At 37.5% G+C, this 25169-nt stretch overlaps 1 protein-coding gene and 1 pseudogene across 4 annotated transcripts in view; both read left to right on the top strand.

Moving 5' to 3' along the window:
- The window catches only part of KCNA4 (potassium voltage-gated channel subfamily A member 4), a 434546-nt gene that overhangs the window by 135365 nt on the left and 274012 nt on the right, over positions 1-25169 (top strand). The window lies entirely within an intron of this gene.
- On the top strand, positions 1840-1958 carry LOC118603633 (annotated as a pseudogene).

Raw genomic sequence — 25169 nt, 5'->3', positions numbered from 1 at the left:
AAAAAGGAACCCTCATATACTGCTGGTAGGACTGCAAATTGGTACAATCACTATGGAGAACAGTATTAAGGTTCCTCAAAAAGTAAGGATTGATATACCATATGATCCAGCAATCTCTCTACTGGGCATTTATCCCAAAGACTTGAAAACATTTATCCTAAAAAATATATGTGCATCAATCAATGTTCATAGCAACATTTTTCACAGTGGCCAGGACATGGAAGCAACCAAAGTGTCCTACGATAGATGATAGTATAAAGAAGCGGTGGTACATATATCCAATGGAATATTACCCAGCTATAAGAAGAAATGAAATACTACCATTTGCAACAACATGGATGGCTCTTGACCTAATCATGCTAAGCAAAATAAGCCTAAGAAAAAGTAGAAAACCACATGATGTCACTTATATGTGGAATATGAATCTAAATGCAACAATCAGACATGATAAACAAACAGAAACTCATGGATATGGACAGTAAGCAGACTAGGGGTTACCAGAGGGTGGGGGAGGGGAGGAGGTAGGTGGGGTGAAAGTGGTCAAATGTGAGATGACAGAAAGAAATCTAACTATGGATGGTGATAATACAATGCAATATAAATATGACTTACTGTTGAATCATGCACTTCAAACTTATTGGATTTTGTTAACCAATGTCACCATAATAAATAATAAAATAAATTTCTTAATAAAAATAAAAAATAAAACCCAAGATTCTTATTTCTAATCTGTTATGGGTAATCCCTCTGGAGTCACCATAGTCGTATTGTAAAGCTTGAAGTAAATTATAGAGAGTCTACAATATAGCATTCCCAAGTCTCCCTGGGGTGACCCTTATGTACTGAGGCATTGCACTGGATAATAAACATCGAATGTTTCTTGTATATAAATTTTTACACTACCAACATTCTACCTCCAGCCTTACTGTTCTGAACCCAGAGATCCCTAAGTTCAGCCTTGATCTATGGAAGGTAAAGGGAACGCAAAGATAGCAAACATCTCAATATAGAATAGCATGTGCAATATTACTCAGCAGTAGAATATTATCCAGGTAACCAAAAACTCTCCTTAAAATATAAATTAATAAAAAAAAATAACTGGAGGGTAAAAATATGGGCAAAACTAGTTAAGGAGATATCCATGCTGACCTTTGGTACCTTACTTTCCCCTGTTCCTCACACTAAGCAGTAAGGTTTGCCCCAAGTTTATTTAATACTCTTTTATGAGCCCTCAAAAGGCAATCCACATCACTTTCCATCTTCATCATAAAATTAGAGCATTCTATATTTGTTGAAGAGTATCTTTACATGGTTTGCTCAGGCAATGAAAAAATAATATAAAATCTTAAGTGGTTTCAGCTGTGATTCTTGGCAAAACTCAAGTCACTGGGTAACAGAGCAGTGAGTAATGTAGATCAGGTCCTTAAATTTATGGAACTTACATTAATTACCATTAGGCAGGGAGAGGCAATAAACAAAGTCGATCAGCAAATGGTTAGGATAATTTCTCAGCGTGTGATATGTGCTATGAAGAAAACAAAAGAAGGTGCTGTGATGGAGGGTGCCAGGGGCTGGTGGTTGGGCTCCAGACGTGGCAATCAAGTCAGTCACTCTTTGTAGAGGTGACATTTGAGCCTCCACTCTTTTCCTCCACAGTGGTGGTTCTCAACTAGAGATGATTTTGCCCTGCCCCCAAACATTTGACAATATCTGGAGATATTTTTGGTTATCACAAAAGGTGGGGTGTTTGTTACTGATATCTGGTGAGTAGAGAGGCCAGAGGTGCAGCTAAACATTCTTCTTCAATGCACAGGATAACCCTCCAGAAAGAATTATTCAGTCTATGGCCATGCCACCCTAAACAAGCCTGATCCCGTCCGATCTCAGAAACTAAGCAGGGTTGGTCCTGGTTAGTACTTAGATGGGAGACCACCTAGGAAGCCCAGGTGCTGTAGGCATAAAAAATAAAAAATAAGGGATTTTAAGCTGACAAGGTCCTTGCAATCTGTGAGGTCAACCAAGGGTTGCCTTTCCTGAAAAAAAAAAAAAAAAAAAAAGAATTATTCATCCCAGGGTACCAATAGTGCCACAGTTGAGAAACTGTGTTCTGATCACAACTTCCAAATTGATTCTTTAAAGTATTGAATCATATCGCATCAATTCTGTTCTAGATCCTTCATGAATTCCCACATCTCCCAGACTTTCCCATTACCCTTTATCTCCTGTTTTACTCATTATATGCCAATCTCAGTCCTTCGTGCTGGCTAACACCACTGCCTGGAATTTTCTTTCTTCAGATACCTGAATGACTATTTTATCATCTCCGTCAAATCTTTGCTTATACATCACCTTTCCAATAATCAAAATTTCAACCCTCTACCTCTGATTGCCTTACCCTGATTTTGTTTCCAGAGCACTTACCATCTTCTAACATGTAAGAGTAGAGCAGAGGCTCTGGAAGAGTAAGTGTAGAGGTCATACGAGGAATGAGCCTGTGGTCCTTACAGGACAAGGAGAAGACTAATAGCTGGAATACAGTGACTGAGAGGGAGAGCAAGGCAACATGAATCAGAGAAATTGTCATGGTCAGTTCGTGTAAAGTCTTATGGGACACAGTAGTATCCATGTGTATTTTGTAAAGGAAGAAATTTGAGGTCATGTTTAGGATAAGACATGTAACTATTTCCACTTAAGTTTGTTCTTTTTATATCTAAATTAGGTAATAAACACGAATGAACCAAAAGACTTTTACGTTTATGTTTTGGACTCAATGGCCTTTCCTATGCACTTATAATGGAGCCATCATCCACGTGATAAAACCTGTGAGATGTTCAAAGGCTCAACTAACCCCCTAAATATTTTCTCGTTGACCCATTTCTTAAATGTCCACCATTGCTTTGCATTTCAGAGATTGCTACTTAAAAGTAAATATGTTATCTGTAACATATAATACATAATTATACTGAAAATTATAATGCCTTCAGCCATTGATTGTACTGTCTCCTCAATAAAGACAGAATGAATAAAGGAAGAAGAAGAGTATTCTGAATGGAGGTATAATGGGAGAGGTCGAAAATGTCAAAAGCGAAGAAAACTAAAATTTGCTGATCAACTTAGCAGGCAACAAGCATTTTGCTAAATAGTTGCATATCAGCTCTCATTTAAACATTGAACAATGCTTATTTCATTTCAACACTGAAGAAATTAAGGTTCAGAAGAGATAAAGCTGCATTTCTCAAAATCATGCAGCTAGTAAGAAGCCTAGCTAGAATTTGAATTAAAATGTTTTTTAATCGAATATCGTATTAGTGCACTAGGGTTGCTATTAAAATACCATCAACTGTGTAGCTTAAACTACAGGCATTCATTTCTCACATTTCTGGAGGCTAGAAAGTTCAATCAAGGTACCAAGCTAACTTGGCTTCTGGTGGAGACCCTCTTCCTGGCTTGCAGTTTACCACCTTCTTGCTGTATCCTCCTATGGTGAAGAAAGATAGAGCTCTCTCTGAGTCTCCTCTTACAATGGCACCAGTCCCATCATGAGGACTCTACCCTCATGCATGACAAATTACCTCTCAAAGGCTCCATATCCAACTGTCATCACAATGTTGGGTAGGGCATTAACTCATGAATTTGGGGGAACATACAAATTAGTCCATGGAAAATGCCAGTGCTGTTTCTATGATATTAATCTGTCTTTCTACTAAAAAGAAATAATACGCCACTTCGATATTTTTGCCAAAAGTAGGCCCTGGATGGATCACCCGCGAATCTAGGCCTAGAGTCATTGCCTTTAATTGTCAGTTCCTAAAGTCTTTAGTTAATGCTGAGAAAGTTTCTTTAACATACTTCTGTGAAAGAAGTTTTGATAAAGACCGAATGAATTCATTTTTTTTCCCCTCGGTTTTCTGAAAAGTCAAAAGTTGTCCTAATGCAACTTTTTTTCCCCTGCTAGTTGTAAAAGGAACATCTAAACACCAAACTCCTGTATTTTGATTTTTGTTACAGCTTTTGTGTCTGATAATAAAAACCAAGATTTATATCGTTGACTAGAGAAGTTCAACTCTGACCTCAAACATCAAACGGACAAAGGGGCATTTGCTATTAAATAAAGACTGAGTTGATTGTTACAATTTTCAGCTCTTCCATACACAGATACAGATAGAAAATAATTTAGACTTTTTAAAAGCCCCTGATCAAAGGATTATATGAATCTGATTTATTCCCAGAGAATTGCCCATGAATATAAGTAAATAAGTAAAGAACTAAAAAAAAATTTTACTTTGAAATTTTTTTCTTTTTTAAAAGAAAAGAAAGGTTTCTCTTTATCCCTAAATTTCCTTCGGAGGGTTTAGACTTCTCATTAACTTTGTTTTAACTATAAACAAAACAAAACAAAACAAAACAAAAATACCATACAACTATTTCTGTTAGGATATGTGAAGATTACCTATCGACACAGATTACATGAAGCGGCTGTTTATAGCTGAAATGTTTTTAATGAGAAAACCTTACAGTTCTTGATGGTATAATTTAAAATAGAGAAATATATATTAGAATAAATTTAAGGAGACATCCCTTCCTCCCAAATTCTGTTTTGTTATTTGTCAGGGCATTTAGAATCCAACCAAAAAAACTTGTCTTGTCTATGGATGTGCTAAATCGATATATATATATATATATATATATTTTTTTTTTTTTTTCCTGAAAAACCAATTTATATGTAGCATTCTGACTCTCTCATCAAAAAATTCTAAATTTCTCTAGGACTTGAATGGGATACTGGTACACAGAATCCCACTGCTTATAAGTATGTTTAAGAATCCTGTCTTCTTTTCCTGGGAAAATTGGTAGTATAAGCCTTCGTGAGTGAGAATATATGTTCATTCAGAATTGTTCGAGTTAATGCATTGTTTGAAATAGTTATCTTTGTTTTTGTGTCAATTTTAATTGCATATTTGAGCAGAAATGCAGTTTGAATTAGTTTTGGTTCTTTAGACTAGATTTTGAATTCTATAGATTTACTTTTCACCAATACAAAATAACAGGTCTGTTATATTTGCAGCAAATAGAAGGTGCAACACTATTTTTAATCCCACAGGTTCATAAAAATGATGCATGGCACTAGTTTAAGAAGCAACCAGTCAAGGAAACACAGTCTGTGAAAACATACACTAAGGAAGCACACTCCACCTATGTAAGAAGTCACCACAACACAGCACTTATAAAACTCCAGCTTGATAAATTTACACATTGTTGTTAAATCTACGAGGAATCATATACCTTTTGGTAGGGATGGCTATTGTCATTTGGCTAATCTGTGTATTTCTTTGCCACTCAAGTAGATGTCACAGTTTATGCCTGTCAGGTAGGTTGGACAGTTGTGGGTTGCAGTTAAAGATTGTCATACTTAAGGATATTTTCAGTACTTTATTTATATAATTCTCTTTCATTAAAAAAATAATAAAATTACTTGTCAGAGCAGATTCTCTCTCAGTGGCTCTAATTCAACATTTATGCACTAGTATTTTGTTGAGAATTTTTTGCATCTATGTTCTTCGGGGATATTGGCTTGTAATTCTCTCTCTCTCTCTCTTTCTCTCTCTCTCTCTCTCTCTCTCTCTTTCTCGTAGTATTTTGTTTTGTCTGGGTTTGGTAGCAGGATAATGCTGGCCTCGTAGAGTGAGTTTGGAAGTGTTCCTTCATTTTTGGAATAGTTTGAGAAGGATAAGTATTAATTCTTTTTAAATGTTTGCTAGAATTCACCTGTAAAGCTGTCTGGTCCTAAGCTTTTGTTTGCTGGTAATTTTTTAATTACTGCTTCAATTTCATTGCTAGCAATCAGTCTTTTTAGGTTTTCCATTACTTCTTGGTTTAGTCTTAGAAGGTCATAACTTTTTAGACATTTATCTATTTCTTCTAGATTATCCAGTTTATTGGCATATAATTTTTTATAGTTTTCTTTAATGATCTTTTGTAGTTCTGTGGTGTAGGTGTAATCTCTTTCATTTCTGATTTAATTAACTTTTAAATTAATAATATATTTTTTAATTTTTCAGTTGTAATTGGCATATAATACTATATTAGTTTCAGGGGAACACCCCAATAAATCTAGTGCTCCTCTGACAGCACACATAGTTATTATAATATCTTTGGCTATCTTTCTTATGCTATATCTTCTACCTTCATGACTATTTTAGAACTACCAATTTGTACTTCTTAATCCCTTCCTCCTTTTTCACCAACCCCACCCTCCCCCCTCCCCACCGCCAACTCTCCTCCCATCTGGTAACCTTCAAAATGTTCTCTGTATCTATGAGTTTGTTTCTATTTGTTTATTTTGTTCTTTAGATTCCATGTATATGTGCAATCATATAGCATTTGTCTTCCCCTGACTTACTCCACTCAGCACACCACCCATTATGAAGTATCTTTTCCATCCCCTTACTTTTAGTTTGTATGTGTCTTTTAATCTGAAGTGAGTCTCTTGTAGGCAGCATATGTAAGGGTCTTGTTTTCTTATTTATTCAGCTTCCCTATCTTTTGATTGGAACATTTAATTCTTTTTCATTTGACGTATTCGTTGATAGATATGTAGTTTTTGCCATTCTTTGTTTAGAATTTTGATACACATTCTTTTCTTTTTCTTAAAGAAGAAACATTTTTTATCATACTGGCTTGGTGGTGATTAACTCCTTTAGCTTTTTCTTGTCTGGGAAGCTCCTTATTTGTCTTTTGATTGTAAATGGTAACTTTGCTGGGTAAAGTAATCTTGGTTGTAGGTCCTAGATTTTCATCATTTTGAATATTTTATGTCAAGCCCTTGTGGCCTGTAAAGTTTCTGTTGATTAATTGGCTGATAGTCATATGGGCACTCCCTCGTATGTAATTAATTGCTTTTCTCTTGCTGCTTTTAAGAATCTTTCTTTGAATTTAACTTTTGGCATTTTAATTAAGGTGTGTCTTGGTGTGGACTTCTTTGAGTTCATCTTTTTGGGTCTCTGAGCTTCCTGGGGTTGTATGTCTATTTCAAGTTAGGGAAGTTTTCCATCATTATTTCTTCAGATACTTTTTCAATTCTTTGCTCTCTCTATTCTCCTTCTGATACCCCTATAAGACAAATGTTATTATGCTTGACATTGTCCCAGAGACTTAAACTATCTTTATTTTTTTGGATTCTATTTTTTGTTACTATTCTGATTGGGTGTCCTCTGCTACCCCACCCTCTATGCCGCTGTTTCGATCCTGCGTTTCATCCACTCTTGAATCCCTCTAGTGTACTCTTCATCTCAGATATTGTATTCTTCATTTCTGACTGGCTTCCTAGCATGTTTTCCATCTTGATTTGTGTGTGTGTGTGTGTGTGTGTGTGTGTGTGTGTGTTAATCTCTTAGTTTAAGTTCTCACTGAGTTCATTCTACTATTCCTTTAAGTTCCTTGAATATCCTTTAACCAGTGTTTTGAACTCAGCATCTGGTATATTGCTTATCTTTATTTTGGTGAATTCTCTTTCTGGAGCTTTGTTCTGCTCTTTCATGTGGGACATGCTTCTTTGTCTCCCCATTTTGGTTGCCTCCCTGTGTCTGTTTCTATGTGTTAGGTAGGGCCTCGATGTCTGTGGTCTTAGTAGAGTGACTTTATTTAGTAGGAGCGCTGTGGGGCTTCTTGGAACAGACCTGGGAGGGGTCCAGCACAGGCCAAGTTCGGCTGCAGCCTGCGCACCTCTGGGACCACCTGGTCAGAGTCATCAAGCAATCCACATGTGGCTGCCACCTGTGCCGGGTTTATAGGTACCTCAAGGGGCCAAGTCAGAAACTGAGGCCGGCTGCCACTGATGCAGGGATTAGGGCTGCTCAACAAGAGGTACAGGGTACACTGACACCAGATGCTACTTTTATGGGCTTTGTGAGCCTTTGAGAGATTTTATGAAAGTTTGCAACAGGAGCCAAGATAGCCCATTTGTATGGAATAAATCACAGGAAGCGGCTGGGTGGATTTACAAGTTGGGAGAGGTGGAGTCTCAGTGAATCTCCTGGGCGGAGCGACCTGGTTATTCTGGTTGATGAAGCCTGTGTCTGCAGGCTGGGAGCAAGGAGGGCTCAACAAAGGAACAATGGCTTCTGCCTGCAACTCTGTCATGCCCTGAAGCCTGATAGCTCAGCACCTCCCTATATATCTCTGGTGCCTCTGGAGCAGCTGTTTTAGTGCTGGAGCTCAGAGTAAGCAAGTCCATCGGTGAGTAAGTCTGGGCATGGGCCCTTTAAGAGGACGATCTCCACTTTTCGCAGATCCTCCATCTCACTCAGCCACAGCCTCCGCTGGTTTTTACAGCCACAGGTTGTGTGGACTTCCCTTCTTGACACTAGAACGCTGGGTAGGGGATCCTTGTGTGTAGCTGGGACCTTTTGCTCCTCAGGTGGGGGAGGTGGCTCTGTAGCCAAAATGGCCCTCACAATTCTCGATCGCCACAGGCATTCGTGGGACTGGGCCATTTCACATCTTCTTCTCAACTACCGTTGTTAGGTGATCTGTTATTTGAGGTGACCTAATCATAGGGCTTCTGTTCAGCTAGACCCTCTGGTGACTCGATGTACTGGTTGCTCTGTAGTTTTGTTATAATATCGGTCGCTAGAGGAGGTGTGGACAGCCTTTCCCTTCTATGCCTTCTTGAATCTCTCGATTTTATTTATTTGAGCTCTCTTTTTTTCTTGATAAGTCTGGAATAAGTGTTCCATTCTTCATGTTTGCACTTTTTTAACATTGAAGATTGAGTATTGTGTTAGAGTCAAATAATAAATGTAATATTCAAGGCAATAAAACTAAAATGGGGAATTTGGTATCGATTATTTTATAGAACATTTAGAATCATGGTAAAAGAATTAACTTGATTACTATATTCATCATGACTATTTCTGAATAAAGCTTTAGACATATTAGTGACAATTTTAATGGAAAATCTGCACTTTCAGAATGGTGACATCTCTGGAACCTGTCTTTGACATAATGTACAAAGTACTTATAGCTTTGTGGTAGATTTTCTGATAAGTTATACCTTCAAAATTGTACATCCTATTATTTAATTAATAGCACTTAATGCTTTTCCAGCATCTTTACAAAGCACAGTGACTAGTATAATCAAATGTTCTATGAACTATTATATATTAAAAATGAAATTCTATTATGGGACAATTTTAATCTCATCCTTTAAACTTAGTAGACTTCTATCATGAAACCTATTGAATGCTCTTTTCTGCTATAAAATTTGAGATTCTCAAAATGAAAATCTTTCAATTTTGTATAGCTAGCTCCTTTCAGCTGTTTTAATTTTAGTTTTTGGCTCAAAGTAGAATTAATTAAAAATAATTTGTCATATACATGTGAACCATTGAAAAATGAGACCAAAGCAAACCTGTTTGAATGAAGTTCCAGAAGTAAAATGTACTTACACACAAACCAGAACATAACTTTTTATATTTTGAAAAGGAACGTCTATTCTCTTTTCCTTCTATAGTACATGTATTATCTCTATTATCTGGTTTTCAGAGGTAGGGAAACTAATATTTATTGAGTACCTACTTTATGCCAGTAAGTAGTCATAAAATACACTGAAAAAACTCTTTAAAGTAGAGTTTTTCCCACTTTACATAATAGACAATAATATCTAAATGAAATTAAGTAAAAGCTAAGTTGGATCTCTATCAACTTTACATAACAAGATTAACTAATTCTTACTACAATTCACCCATGTTTAAAATGATCAAAGAAGTACAAAGGGAGGATACAAACATGAGAAAATAAGAAGTTAGTATTTAAAAATAAAATCATATTTGGAAAAAAATAAACAATGACCTAGTAGAAATTCTAAAACATGTAGTTGTTTAAATTAAAATGTGAAGAATGAATTACATAGTAGGTGAGACATTACTGAAAAGAGATTGACTAGACCTTAAGAAACTCATGAAAATGCAGAATAGTAATGTAAATAGATAGGAAATATAAATATAAAAATCTCTTATTTTATGATAAGCTAAACTATTATTTCAGAATAAAGTTGCAAAAAGATATTTTTAGGTTTTCTTGAAACAATGGACAACTAGAGGAATGTTGAAAGAATGTAGTTTTAAAAGAAAGAAACTGACTCCAGAACAAAGGTTTGAGATAAAGATGACTATTGAGTAAAATATAGTTAATTGACCCCGAGCAACATGGAATTGAACTGTATTGGTCCACTTATATGAAGATTTAAAAAAAAAAATAAATGTACAATGTACAGTTGATTCTATATAGCCCTGGATTTTGCATGCTCAGATTTAACCAACTGTGTACGGAAAACAGTATTTTCAATCTGCAGTTGGAAATCCTCATAGGCGAGGGCACACTGTATGCATTGTTCTATGCCATTTTACATAAGGGACTTGAGCATCCCAGAAGTTTGATATCTGCAGGGGTTCCTGGAACAAATCCCCTTTGTGTGGATACCTAGGGATGACGGTAGTTAAGTTTTTGGAGAGTAAAAAGTTATACCTGGATTTTCTACTGTGGTGGGGGATAGGTTACCCTAACCCCTACATTGTTCAAGGGTCAACTGTACATACAGACATAAAATAGTATATGTAATTATTACATATATATATACACACAAACAAGTTAAACATGGAGGTACAGGTAAACTATCATGATCTTATAAAACAGCAATGGAGTTTGTTGGAGTTTGGGCAAATGTCAAGATGGAATTAAAAGACTGGATGATAACACATCCTTGTATTGTTTCAGATGAAAATAGAACTGTAGAACTGCTTGTTTCTATCTTTTTATTTATTCATTGATTAATTCATTTTACAATTATAGATTTTTCACCAATTATGTTCTAGATGCTCTTTAAACACTTTTCACAGCACTGAAGAGAAGAAAAATTGGTCAAAAATTCCTAATGTCACAGAGCTTGTAGAGTCAGAACATAAATTTAATTACAAAGTAGCATATATATAGTATCTTTGTCAGTGATAAGTCCTCTGGGACAAAAAGAATGTGATTGCAAGTATAAGAAGTGAGCTATTAAAACTAAAATTGTAATAGTGTGATCAGGCAAGGTGTCAATGAGAAAGTGACATCTGAGCAAGCACAGAAGAAAGTAGAAGAGTAAAGGATGCAGATATTTAGAAGAAGACGATTCTTAAAGCAAAGGGAAACAGATGAAAGCCCTGAAGGTGAGGTGGGAGCATGCCAGATGAGTCTGAGAAATAACAGCAATCCAACATGGCTGCATCAGAGGGAGTAAGGAGAATAATGACTAGGATCAGGAAGGCAGTGAGGAGGCAGAGGGTGCAGGGCCTGCGGGCATTGCGAAGACTTTGACTTTTACACTGAGTGAAGTAGGGATGGGTTTTGAACAAAAGAGAGATGTAACCTGTCCTATATATTAAAGGGATCACTGCTGTAGCAGGACAAGGTAGAAATCAGGGAAACACCCTAACTACAACAATAATCCAGAACCCTGGTTGATAGTGGTTTAGATACAGCAATGAAAATTATAAGCAGTGCTTTGACTCTCTCTGGACATCGATTTGATCTACAGTCTAAATTAAAAAAGGAGTCAAGAATAACTCCAGTTTCTTGCTCTGAGCAATGGGCAGAAGGAGATTAACAATTTCTGAGATGGGGAACACGGTGGAGCAGGTGTGTGTGCGCGCGCTCATGCATGCATACGTGTGTGTGCGTGTGTGAAGAGAAAGGGTGAACTGGAAAGCGAAAGATCGAAGTTTCAGTTTGATTCCATGCTGGATATTCCCAAAGAGTAAAGTTTTAATGAATAAACTCGATTTAAAAAAACTGATGTAGTATTTTAAAGATCAGATTCGGATTAAATTTTCAAAGATATTTTTATTCAATTTAATGAATATGACAAAGAAAGGAAAATAAAGAAAGAGAGAGAAAAGCGAAGAGGTTAGAGGGAAAAAGAAGGAGAGAACTTGTAGTTCCAAAGGCTTCTTCCCTGAGTGTCTGGGGTCCTCACATGGCTGGGTCTGTTCCTTTCTCATAAATCTGAGTCCCAGATTTGTGAGGCAGCTCCTTTGCAACGCTGGATTCTGATCATTTCAGATCCTCCATTTTCTTCCCTAATCCAAGGCAATGGTAGCTATTTTCTATGGTTATTATCTTTGCATTTTAACATTTTAAGTCTCCCAACACCTGTGTAATCAATCTTCTACATAAATTTGACTTTTTCTTTGATATGCCTAGAATGGTTTCTATTTTTGTAACTGGACTCTAACTGATACACTTTAAATATGTGATACTAACCTATCTCACTTAGTACAAAACAGCTACACTCCTTTTCATTGTTCTTAAGATTAGTCTTTAATTCTCCTTCATTTGCCATTTATTAATAGACAGTATTACATTCTATGCCAATTGCGTAATAGCTGTTGGAATTATTTGTGCCATAACAGAGTAACGGTTGAAACATGGATAGAAATTTAAATTGAGCTTTTATCTTTTTCCTTTTGCAGATTTTGGCATATGAACTGTTTTTAAGTAGGACAGGGCTCACATTTTTCTAATGACACACTCACACTCTGTATCTTTAAAAGGTTCTTGAGAGTTGAAATGTTATATGATTTTTACATTTAAATGTAGACTTTCTGTGTGTGGGGGGGTGGGGTGGGGGAGACATCTCTCCCTGCTGTGTAGCTGAGTGACTGTTTTATTTCTTTGAAGGTGATTGTAAGTCCCTTTATTTTACCAAGTCTGACTTTCTTTTCTATGCAAGCTTGAAAGAAAGAGTTCTTAAAGTTTCTGTATATCTATATTCTTCTTTAGTATATGCCATTATATCCTGACAATGAGGGAATCATTGCTACTGACAAAGTGAATTTCTCTGGATGTAAATTACTGTTTGGGGCCCTTGTGGGAAGATGGCATTAAACAAACAAAAGCTCACAGTCTTGGAGGAGGAAATGGCTAGGCCTGAACAAGAGGTAAAAATTATAGACTTCCAAGTTAATTATAGATAGGACCTCATTTAAAATCTTATTTTAGTTATCTAACTTGGTTATGGCATCCTTTTATTACTTAAGATGATCTTCTAAGAGCATAAAAATTATTCAAGACTGAAGGAATTAATTCAATAGCTATATTTTCTCTTTCTAAGGACATCAAAAATTTTTTTTGGCTTTCTATGAATTAAGCCAATTAATTAAACATATTGACATGTATAGTAAAAATTCCTAGATTTTACTAGACTTTTAATTATGATTCTGTTTAGAATATATTCATGGCTTTAATTATGTCAACTGTATGAAAGATGTTCTCATTTTCATAGTCCTCATCCTTTGTCCACAAGGATTAGGTCCTCTAGACCCAGAGGCATTGGAGACTACTCGGTGATAAGGACACAATCCAGGCACATTGATGATAGTAAGTGTTATTTTGGTTGCCTATCCAGCGACCATTTACACCGTTTTTCTTGCCAACCACACTTGATTTTTATATACTTCAGGCAACAAAGTTGTACAATGAAAAAGGGCATATAAGGCAAAACTTATAAGGATGTGAGGCCTAGATGCTTTGCAGTAATTTTATGAGCATGAAAAGGACAAACCTGAGGGAAGAAATCAACATGCTGAAGTTTGTTGTGGGTGGCAGAGTAATAAGGTGGAGGAACGCTGGGCCTTAGTGGCGTTGCAGAGCCATTTCACCAACCCTAGAATTAATTTCTATACCTTCAGAGCTCTTAACATAGGAGATAGTTAATGTCTAATATTTAAGCTGCTTTTCATTGGTTATTCTATGTTTTCACCAACCTTTATAGATTTTGTAATTTATGGTTTGGCATCCATTGATTACAGGATTGAAATTAGGTTCCTGGACCCAATTCTAATGTGCATGTGCGGAAGCTTTCCCACACCAACAAGCAGTTCTCAGAATACCAGCTGTTGATTTGTAATTCAACTCAATTCTGACTATCCACCTGGAGATAGTATCCAATTCCATAGGTTAAGAGTTCAGTCCTACAGGACTGCCCCCTCACCATCTTCACCCCCACTTCAGATGACAGTCAAAAGTCCATTTGTCACCTATACATTTGACTAATGTGCTGTAGATCAGAGGTTCCCATAACCTCCCTTTGGGTTCCATTAATTTGCTAGAGCAGCTCACTAGAACAAAGAGAAAGATTTTATTTATACCTTAGGAGCAGGCAGATGGAAGAGAGAGATAGGGCAAGGCATGGTGAAAGGGTACAGAGCTTCCACGCCCTCCCCAGGCACACCACTCTCCTGCACCTCCACGTGTTTACCGACTAGGAAGCTCTTCATACCCTATCATTTTGGGTTTTTATGGAGGCTTCATTACATAGGCATGATATATTAAATCATTGGCCATTGATGATTGATTCAAACTCTAGCCCTTCTCACCTCCCAGAGGTCAGGGACTGATGAAAAATTCCAACCCTCTAATCAATGGCTGGCTCCATGGGCAACCAGCCCCCATCCTCAGGTGCTTTTCCCAAAATTACCTCACTAGTAACAAAAGACATCTTTGTCACTCCCAATACCTAGGAAATTCAAAGGGTTTTGAGAGCTCTGAGCCAGGAACTGTTGAAAAAACACAGATATGTGTGTGTGTGTGTATGTGTGTGTGTGTGTGATCTGAATGACCAAATATATAATATAAATCATAATGTTGCAGGGCCAAACTAACAGCCAAAATTGTTTACATCTTCTCTCTGGTCCACACTTAAAAATTATTTTATGTTCCTCCCAACCACAGACCACAACATTTGTATTTAACTTCCCACCCAGTGGAGTATGTCCCCACCTAACGACTTCCCACCACCATAGTAGTAAAGGCTATGATTTCCCCGTAATCCTCTGCCTCCTGACCAAAGCCGATGGCTATTCATATGGCCATACATGATGTGGAATGTCTCCTCTGCTTAAAGGATGAGTGAAAAACTCTTCTTTCAATGTTGTTGACATTCCTGTGTTGTCACCCAGTCACCTCTATGAACTAAAAATCTCTAGGTAAATTGAGACAATAGGTATAGCAAAGAAGGTCATTCGGTGTGCAATGGAGGGGCATGCCCCTAGCTTGTTCTTAAATTATTAACTGGATTTACCAGACAGTGCTCCCTGGGAAGGAAGGGCTGGCACTTGTGCTTTAGTTGTCATAGTTTTATGCTGTGTATGCCGTACATTGCTATGGCATTTCAACCTAAATCATAAGAGGACTCCTAAGGCACTTGCCTCAGTGGTATATACCTCGTTTTAATGTAATTTAGTGTTAGGGATGACTAGCCACCTTCTGGGATATATAACTGGGTCCCCTGGGTCCTGTTTGATGCTCTACCCCATGTCTGAGACGGGGTGATTAGCTAGATTGGCTAATGTGCAAGGCAAAAGATCCTAGAAGGGAGTAAGGAGAGGCTTCTTCCAGGACTGTGTAGGAGGTGAGTCTCATCCAGTGACTCAGCCAACACTGATGTCAGTGGAAGAGCCATTCAATCGGGTTGGGTTATTGTCTACCCACAAGTGAATTATTGCACTGGCTTGTGCTTTTAGAAGACACCTCTGGGGAAAAAATCTTGGCACAGTATTACTTGAAGAGCTATAGGGGCCCACTAGTGATGCGATGTGGGGTGTCCTCTCAGAAGCAATGAACCTAAAAGGCTTAAGTGTTGCTTCTAAGGCAAATCTCTCCTTCATGGTTTCTTACCCTGTGCTGTTGTTAGAGTTTGTCCCCTGACTCCGTAGCAGGTAAGGGATCTCATCCTCAGAGACCGATGGCTCAGTGCCTAATGAAAAAGGAAAAGAGAAGGGAGCATTTTGTTCCCACTGCTCCTAAACAACTGAGGAGATTTCTCAGCTCATCTGAGATTATAAATTTTGGGGTCATTGCGCTTAGGCACTCTTAAATGCTGCTGCTTACCAATATGCTAAGACTCTCCTCCTTAAACACAAAATTGTTCAAAACGAATAATTTGAAAAATAAAGCTAAGGTCATTCTTATTCTCCCGGATCTACCCCAGTCCCCCTGAGGTTGATTGATACACCCTAGGAAGTGAGAGTACAGCAGAAGTCACTCAGAGGTTATCAACTTTTTTTTATTTTTATCTAAAGAAAATGAAAGAAAAAATATGCCTGATAGTCATACATTACATGGAAAAAAAATAAGTGCAGTAAAAGAATAGTGAGTGCTATGAGGCCAGAAGGGTTATTGTATACAGTGTCTAAAAAGGGTTATTGTATACAGTGAACAAATACATGAATGAAGTAAGAACTGGAGCTATACTTCTAACTAGGAAGAGCATCCCAAGGAGAGATTAGCATATTCAGAGACCTGCAGTTGTTGGTTTGGCTGGAGTCATGTGGTGAGGGGGCAAGTGAGAGAAGATAAGATCCAAGAATATGACTGACTGGTGTAAGGATTAAATGATATGCACAAAACACTTAGCATCATGACTTGTGGGTAGTAAGCAATATTTCTGTATTTTGTTTTATTGCAACTCAGAAAACACACAATCTAGGTGTTTTTTAAACCACAGCTTTGTGTCTTGGTCCACATTTTCTGTACAAGATGGCTCATTATGTCCTAGAAACTCAGTTATCTTAGATTTAATCTTTTACAACTTTTTCCTTCTATCATTCATATGATAATTATGACATTCACAGTTAACTAGTTGAGCGTTTAATCTCACCAATGACATTTTATGACACTTATTATAAAAAATGAAAAGCTCTCCGGAAGTCTGCAAAATTTTCTAATGACTTCTCTTGTTTATGGATTAAATAGGTATAAGTATGTTTATTTCTGAACCATTACTATATTATACCTAAAATTATTGACCAAAAGAAATATGAAATATGGAAAGACATGCAAGACATGTTAAGTGAAAAGAGCAGGTTGCAAAACCATATGTAGGATACCCATTATTTTAAAAACCAATGGTGTATGTTTAGGAATGCATGGAAGGATGCTAAAATGGTCTTGACTTGGAGTTTTAACTGAGTTCTCATAAATGAGAAGAATAAATGTTAATTGTTAAATACCTCTAAATCTACATTGAAATGCTTGGCCACCATTTTGGGATATGCAATGGGGTGGTAAAAAAAAAAAAAAAAAATCTCGCTCTCAGGATCTGCTTATTTCCCACATCAAGTCTAGTTTATATAATAGACTCTTAAAAAGCTGAGTTCTTTAGAATGGCCACAGTGTGACTATTTGGGGGAAGACTTATAAATGTATTAGTGATTCCTGAATCCTATTGAGAAGTAGAGAGGGATAGGCCTTCCTAACCTTGAAACCATTGAAGGGCTCTTTAAGAGAACAATTTAGAGAACCTGGCTTGTGTCATCTGGAATTTTTATGATACAAGGCAAGGCATGTACCTCCTGCCTGAAGTGGTCTATGGCAGCAGAGACAGAAAGTGGCCTGTACTTCTAGAGCTTGGTGGGAAATGGATGTGTGCATACATAGACACCCAAAAGGAAGCAGGAGGAGGAGTTTCTCCAAAGGCACACTACCCAACAGAGACACTTAAAAAGAAAAGGAGCCCCCACAGAAGGGTAGACCATTTAAAGACTGATAATGAGAGATTTCACCCACATCAAGGAAATCAGAAATTCCTAGGAAATGGGTCTCTGAGTATCCTTAAAATGCCTACATATAAAACAAGCTTCTAGAAGACCAACCCTGAGGGCCCCAATGCAGATGTAACCAAATCAGCCAAGTAAGGCTTCTCCTGACCCCAACTTCTTCTCCCAGGCACATAATGAAGAGACCCTGTGCCCTCAGCTCCTGCCCCATTGCATGTTTCTTAACCGGAGGTAGGTCTAAGAAGCTCTAATGATGAGAGAGAATGTTGAACTGGATTGGGTTTTATAATATCATGTCAAAGGATGCTTTTAGAAAAGTGAAATGAAGACTCTTATGCAAATGTAAAATGAACCTGTGTCCAAGATTATATTTAATTTATAAATTAATGAAAAAATACTAATATAACAAGGTATAAATTTTAAGAGGATATAGCTTATGTCTTTGTCAGGTGCTTGTGAACATATAAAGGTCAGATAAGTGCTAATAACAGTGATTATAGTAAAAATTCAGAGGAAAGAAATTTGCAGGCACCCTGATCTGGTCAGTACAGGTACATATTAGAAGTAAAGAATAAGCTTAAGATAAGCAGAGGAAAGATAATAAGTGATTCTTAGCAGAAACAGTTAAAATAGGGACTGGAAGGTTATGTTTTCTGAGACTAAAGAATCATTTAACTGAGTTAGGCTGAAGATTTTCAGAGTAATATGAGCTAATATCAAAAATGTAGATAAGAGGTATGATACCAGCTTTTCTCAACATTTTAGTCCTAGTCCTGGCTAGAGTACCTGACATTTAGTATGTGATTAATAAATGTTTTTTTTTGTTGTTTGAATGATTATTTACATTATGCAGAAGAGAAAAAGGCCATGAAGCTTTGGATCAGCAAACTAAGCAGAATGATAATAATATTTATAAATATTATTAGAGAAATGGTAGAGGCATCGGAGTAAGAAAGATCAGGTATTAAATACTAAAAGACTGAAATGATGGGGTAGGGGAGCTTTGGAAATATAAAAGAAGAAGGGAGTATGAGCTATACCATCAAGACACAATCTGTGGGAAGGATTTGTACACATAAGAAGGCTAAGGGAATGGAGAGAGGAAAAAATATTAAAGAGTAACTTCATATTTTTTCAGGTTATAATCAAGGAATCTGTGCTGAAAGCAATATTCCCATTAAATTTCCCAGTGTTTGGACATGGAAGACTTCTTTTTTATTTTTTGGTAAACACACAAATAAAATTTATAGAATCGTTTCCAGGCAAACTTCAAGTTTTCGTAGTTTTCCTTTCCTTTTTGTACACTATTGCTATTTTTATCTTGACCCCCTTACTTTCAGTTGCATGGGCCTCTGAGCTCTCACTCAGCTGCCTATAAACTGGAGGAGGACTGTGTCTTAGTCTAGGTTCCTCCAAAATGCAGAGCGAGAGACAAAGACTTCCACGATGGTTATTTACTTTAGGAAGTGACCCTAATGAATGGTGGTAAGGGAAGGGGAAGAGTAAAATAGAGAAGTAGAACGGAAGGCTCACTTAAAGATATGTTAGCACCTGGTCTCTGCTGTGGACAACAGGGGACTGATCAATCGTGCTGGGGACTTTTTACATTGTGTAGAATGCGCTTCAGTGTTGTCTGCCTAAGGTCCACAGAAGAAAGTATTTATCCATAGTTCCTTTTCTCCATCCATCAAGGCTTGCCCTGTAGTATATTAACACCTTCCCATTGAGGTTTCTGCGTTAGAATAGCTGAGTGGGATCCTGCAGGTAGTAGAAGTGGTCGATTTAAAGAAGTCCCAGAGCAGAAAGTATGAATTATAATTATGTGACACAGTTGAGGTAGCGTGCAGATTATAACTACCCATAGCTGAATGCTCTGAATGCCATAGCAACAACGGCTAGAATGAAAAAGTGGGTCAAAAGGATATGAGCTGGGCAAAAGATATGTCTGATACAGTTCATGCCATGGATGCATGCTCTAATTCAATGGGTAAATCCTAAATAAGTCTAATTCATCATATAGACTTCACAGTGGTAGCTGGCGACAATATCTAGAAAAAACTTATTGTACAAGAATTAGGATAACCTGTGGGTGTTAGTCAGTTTGCCCTTAGTCATCCCAGAACTTGCTTAGTGGGTCCATAAACAGAGAATTTATGTAATGGGTAGAGGCAATGCGTGAATTAACCATTATGGGCTCCCTTTTACCAAGGCTGATCTGGCTACAATTCTTTCTAGATGTCCAGCCTGTCAGCATCAGAGAGCAACGCTAATTGGTATGTTACCACCATTCCTCAGAAAGATGAGCCAGTCCCCTGGGGGCAGGTCGATTATATCAGACCCTTTCCACTTTGGCAAAAATTTATTGCTCCTGGAATTAATGTATACTTCTTCCTTGCCCATAGATTTGCCAACATACCTACCCTATATGGGCTTATAAAATGCTATATTATTTGACAAGTCTTTGGAAGTAGCTTAAGTTGTAGGTGATTCTGCCCAGGCTGCGAAATTTCTTCTGGTTTATTATTTTGGCAAGTTGGTGGGGTGTAACTTAAGGGGCTTCTGCATGGGACTTGCTACCATAATATTTCTTATTTTTACTTCAGGGAACTAATATGAGAATTCTACCAGCTCCTAAATATACTCATCCCGATTTTACACTCAGGGACTGGGGATGTAATTGCAGCGTAGCTCCGAGGACTGTGAGATGAACCTGGGTCATTTGGCCTCCATAATCACCTGATAGAACCAAAGTCCGTGATTATATTTCTGGTGTCAAATATCAGTAACAACTCAGATCCTGCAATTATTAGCCCTGGAATGGTCTGTGTATTGTCCCTTCTCAGGATATAGTCACTCTGATAAATATCTGCAAGTCCTTTTGGGACAGAAATCGGGAAATGTTTATTGTACTCACTTGATTTGGTTCCAGACTCTCTCCTTTAGAGAACATGATCTTTCTTTCAATCGATGGGCTCTTGAATGAAAACTGACTTAGATATAGGATGTAAGTGAGAGGTCATGACTTTTCATTGTAGCAGCTAACCTCAGCCTTCCAGTTGTCAGCTTGTGATTTTATCTGATTATACAAATACACTCCCCTTCTTTTTTTTTTTTTATCCTAGGGACACCATGGTGTATCCCTGCTACAATGGCTGCTCTGTTTGTGAACTTATTGGTCTTGAGTTAATACTTCCATAAATCGTTTTCCACTCATGTGCAACTCTGATGTTCATTCATTCAATTGACAATATTGATGGAGCATGTACTATGTGCCCGCTGCTGTTCTAGAAGTTGGGGGGTGCAACCAGGAACCAAAGAATAAAATCCCATCCTTACAGAGTTTATATTCTGGTTGGCTTTCATATTGTCCAACAATCAGTACATATGCCTAGGATGTGTTAGTGTGATTATAATTTGGTTACAAAAGTAAACATTTACATGCTTTTCAAATATCAAATAGAGTGGCTGTGGACTCGCAGTTTAAAAATAATAAAGAATTGCTGTTATGCTGTGAAGTTGTAAGTTGTATTTAGCTACCTATTTCAAGGTTTTTATTTTCATTTCTTTTAGACATTGGAACCTTAATTTTATGATGTCTAATATACACAGATGTTGATAAAACTAAATATATGGTATTTTGCTGTGTATGTAGTATTATGTTGTTAAAAGGCAAAAAGATATTTTTAATTAGAGCACTGGTTGTTGGGCTATGGATAGCAGGATGCTGAAGAATCTGCAAACCACTGCTTCCGAGTCTTGCTTGAAAGAACATGCTTGTTTGACTTAGAAAATTTAGGCTGGAGTATTTGCATGTTTATATCTAAAAGGAGATTAATGTATTGTGGACACAGTTGTAAATTCAGTGTTATCAAAAATAAGTCAAATATGGGTCATACCAGAGCAGCGGTGCTTAACCAGGAGAATGGGCAGAGTTAACTAAGAAACAAACAAACAAAAATCAACAAACATTAAAAACACCAGAAGCTGGATTCCAACTCAGGAGGCTCTGAATTTCTATAGATCTGAGGCGGGGTCTGGGCATCTGTGTTTGTTAACAACTCTGTGGGTGGTTCTGATGCACAACTAGCATTTATAAAGTGTGTACAATGCACAGAAAGGCAGATTTTGATTCTGTGCAAAGGGAGAACTTTCTAACAACTATTATAACTGTGAAGAGGCAGCATAAGTAAAATATCAAATTCAAATAGAAAGCGTTAGTGCTAATATTCAAATATATGTTTATATACATATTTGTGTTGGTCAAAGTAAACTGTGCTAAACAGTTTCTTTTTATTTTCATCATGAGCCAAATATTTATAACTCATGTGATGCTGTTTATAATATATCAGTAAGTCTAAGGTTTCCTCATATTTTCACATAAACTACTTAGTATCCAAGCTCTGTAGCAAAAGTCGGTATAACAGAGTAAGTTCAGACTATTTGTAATCTTCATCTTTTCCACTTGCTGTGTATTCTCATTAATATTTTATTCATGTGTAAAATAGATATTGTTATGATACCTTTTGGAGAGTGTCCTTTTGTTTTCTATTTCCATATAATGGAAGTTCTACGGGAAAACACTATGAGTTGCTCACCTCATAAATGCTGTGCTACTCAGCCCAAGTCTCCCCCTTTAGAACATTAATTTCTTTTCAATTGATTTAGAGACATTAATTTCTTCACCTGCAAGGATGTTGGCTGCTCATGGGCCACAGCTGAGTCACAGTACAGGCATGGCCTGTAATTGAAGGGAGTGGGCTTGCACAAGTTATGTCATTTCCCAGGGGTAGCCTGCGTCCAATGACTAGTCAACGTAAGAGTACGAAAGTCTAGGCCTCTTGTCTCAACGCAAAACAATTGTGCAAGGCTGCCCTACTCCTGGGCCCTGTGCGGGATCTGCAGAGGCCTCTGTTGCAATTGCATTGCAGTTCAGCTTCTCCATCTGCCCTCTCCTGCTTCCCTCGATCCCCCAAAAGTGTTGATCCCTATGAAACTCCCCAGTAAACCTCCTGAAGGTAAACCTCCATCTCAGAGTCTTGTTCTAAGGAAACAGATGTAAGAGAGGCAACTTTTTGATCGTGCATTTGCAAGAAGGAAGGAGTCCTGCATGTACCCCTTAGCCATCTGAGGGGTTTCCTTGTGTACTGGGCCAACTCAGTGTCTTTCACTGAAACTATTATTGGCCCCTACCTGAGATAGGGTGGGATGCTTGCTCCAGATTTAAAGTCACGTTCTGTGATTAGCTTGACATATAATACTGATATTTTGATCTCATCTAATTGTTTCATCTATATTATAAATCTGAACTTAGGCATGGTAATATATTTGCATTACTTATTGGGCCACCTAAAACATCTACCTCATAGGGTTATCGTGATAATTAAATGAGACACATTTAAATTGTGTAGCATAGTATCTGGTTTTTAATAAATGCTTAAAAATATTAATTCATTATTTAAAAGTACATGACGATGCCACATTTATTTTAAAACGTATTCGATTTATTCAGATCACTCTGAATAGTGTTTAGAAGTATTGATACTGATGTGGAAAATGAAGATCAATAGGAATTTATATATTAAACCTTGCTTTTTGGTCAACAGCCCCCAAACTGAGCTACATCTACCACCTCAAAATCCAGTTGTCTGCCTCTGCCCGTGAGCTTCAAAGGTTGCAGAAAAATGTATTTTTTTGTGTGTGTGCTGATTATTAATGCACATATTTTCTAGGCAGCAGCAGAAGCATCCAAATTAACAGCTCTCCGGGTCTTTGAATCTCATTCATTCATTCATTCAGCTAGTATTCATTTGTCACTTGCTCTAAGCCAAGCTTTGGGTTATAAAACCCACACTATTTAATCCTCCCAGGAAGACAACTCCTGTGCTATAGTCATTTCCTAATAGCATCATTGAATTTCTTTTTTTCTACAGGATGTGATAAAGGCAATGCACATCTTGACACAATTTAAAAACAATTATGTGCAAAGGTAGAGTAACGAGTTGCGTTTATTTTCAGTGAGCATCCTTCTGCATGGAATTAAATAATAGGAACAATGCCAAGATTGAACTGTGAGGAGGGCTGTTTTTAAAATTCATCCATGTATAGAAATATAGGTCATCACAAGAATATGAAGTGATTTGGGCTTTGGAATTATGCAGGCCTTAGGTGAAATCAAACAGTGCCTAACTATAGGGATGTTATTGGCCTCTCCAGTCTTTGAAGATTATTGTGTAAATTAAATAAAATAACGCAAGTATTTAGTATGGTGAATTTCTTGGCAAAGAGTACTCCCTCAATGAAAGATGATGAAAGTAGTAGTTGCAGTAATACTAGTAATGGTAGTACTGATAGTTGTAAATATATCTGCAAAATATAATTCACTTCTGGCAGATCTCATTCAACAGCATCCACCTTTCTTTTCCTTAAGAGAACTTTCATTTTGTACAGTTAGTAGACAGTTCTAGATCTCAGGGAAGTTAGCTTTTTCTACCTCACTTACTCAAAAAGATTAAGTCATAATTGGTTTAAATAAGGTATTAACACCTTGTTCCTCTTGACTTCTTTTGCACATGACACTATTTCAGACTCTCTTTTGTGAGAAAAAGTTATGATACAAGGAAGTTTCCTGAGGTTGGGAAATGTTTTCCATTCCTAATAAGAAGGAGAAAGGAACTTACAGCTCTCTCTTGTTACTGTGGCTTCAGCCCTTCCTTCCTTCCTTCCTTCCTTCCTTCCTTCCTTCCTTCCTTCCTTCCTTCCTTCCTTCCTTCCTTCCTTCCTTCCTTCTCACCTGTCTGTGTGATGCTCAGAATTATAAAAGCCATGGTATTGCTTTGAGGTGACAGGTATAAAGAAGAAAAGCCAGCCTATTGAGGATGTCAGAGCAGAAAAACAGAAAAACTGGGCCTCTTGAGGGTATGTGAAGTAACTGTTTGCCTAAGCCATTACTGGTTGAATATTCTACTAGTGGAAATCATGGTTGTTATTCACAAAGAATCATCAGTATGGTACTCGTTGACATTCTTCGTCATCTGCTGGCAATAATGATTGTGATAAGTAGAGAAATTAGTCAAAATAACTGTCATAGGAAGTTGTAATGACCATGGATGAATGGTTCTCCTTGTTATGGTGATGTCTGAATAATTATTGAAGCGCTTTCTGCTAGCTCTATCTTTGGCTGGAAAAGCAGCACAGCTGTGTTCTAGAGTTTTCCAGAAGCACTCTGTGCTTTTGGAGGATCACGTGTTTCCTATTCAATAACTTCGCCTCTGCAGGTCATGTCTGCTTAGGCTGGAAGAAGGCTCGTGCAGGGCAGGCCCTAGTTTATACTGGGCATAGGAACAGCGGGTGCTGGAATTCAAAACATCATCTCCCTTCCCTGCTCTGCTCTTTGGGTTAATACCCATTGAGATTCACTGGGTGAGGGACAGGTGCTCTTGGATTGCTGGGGCTGGACGTGGGCTAGGATTGATTTCCCACTAGAGTTTACCTACTTGACCTTACAGAGTAGGGCCAGACAGTGTTTAGATTATGCTACAACCCAGCTAGTAATGGGAGCTCTCCATCAATAAGCCC

This window comes from Rousettus aegyptiacus, unplaced genomic scaffold, assembly GCF_014176215.1.
Source record: "Rousettus aegyptiacus isolate mRouAeg1 unplaced genomic scaffold, mRouAeg1.p scaffold_m13_p_5, whole genome shotgun sequence".
Classification (NCBI taxonomy): Eukaryota; Metazoa; Chordata; class Mammalia; order Chiroptera; family Pteropodidae; genus Rousettus; species Rousettus aegyptiacus.
The sequence above is the reverse complement of the archived record's forward strand: the minus strand, read 5'-3'. Positions and strand labels throughout refer to the sequence as shown.